Raw genomic sequence first — 1,017 nt, 5'->3', positions numbered from 1 at the left:
TTGATTATTTTTCAGGAACAATAACTCATCTTTCCTACCTATTATTTCTCTTTACTTTTCCTTGAGTAACTATGTAATAAGTATCTCTTTCTTACATTGGGTGCACATAAGTGTAATATGGGTGCACATAAGTGTAATTTACATGAACAACTGGATTCATTGTCTAAGCTTCATGTTCAACTACCCCTGTTGTATAGTATTTCCATAATAGCTTCAGATATTTCAGTCAAGTTACACTTTCACCAATTATAAGAATTAAGATGGTAATTAATGTATTAGATCAATTGTATATAAATATAAAATTAAGATGTCAAAAATTCCAGACTAAACACCGGGCCCACTTATAGTCATGCTGTCATGAGAGGTCCCTGGACAGCAACCGCTTCAATTTCAATTCTGCCTCCTTTGGGCAAAGCAGCAACCTGTAAGCAGCTCTAGCAGGAAAACTACTGTTGAAATACTGTTTGTAGATTTCATTGACAATATTAAAGTCATTCATGTCAGTCAGCAAAACAGTTGTTTTTACCACATTAGTGAAGTCACAGCTTGCAGCTTTCAGAACTTCACCCATGTTTTTAAGAGCTTGTTTAGCTTCTTCTGCTACCCCTCCTGGCACAAGCTGCCCACTTGGCAGGTCCACATCTATCTACCCTGAAATGTAAATAGTCCTGTTGACTAACACAGTTTGACTGTAGGGGTCAATGGCCTCTGGAGCTCTTGCAGCGCTGACCAGACTCTGATCAAGGACAACATGGCCAACTCTTCTCTCTTGCGTCCCCTCAGGGAGAAGCAGCCCTGACTGCAGCCCTGCTCGCATCTCAGTGGACTAAGCAGACGAGTTTATATTCAAGGTAACACAGATTTTTAGGATAATGTATTGGGGTTAAAAGAATCATTTACATTCATATTAATTAATATTCTAACTGTTCATTTGTCACGTTATACAATAAAGAATAGAACATATTTACTTGGTTATTATTATATTAATTGAAAATGAACACTTAAATGAAACTTAGT

At 37.1% G+C, this 1,017-nt stretch overlaps 1 pseudogene; it reads right to left on the bottom strand.

Moving 5' to 3' along the window:
- Positions 1-347: 347 nt before the first annotated feature.
- On the bottom strand, positions 348-817 carry LOC105807403 (annotated as a pseudogene).
- Between the last annotated feature and the right edge of the window lie 200 nt (positions 818-1,017).

Source organism: Propithecus coquereli, unplaced genomic scaffold (assembly GCF_000956105.1).
Source record: "Propithecus coquereli isolate 6110/MARCELLA unplaced genomic scaffold, Pcoq_1.0 Scaffold15759, whole genome shotgun sequence".
Classification (NCBI taxonomy): domain Eukaryota; kingdom Metazoa; phylum Chordata; class Mammalia; order Primates; family Indriidae; genus Propithecus; species Propithecus coquereli.
This window is presented reverse-complemented; position numbering and strand designations above follow the sequence as displayed.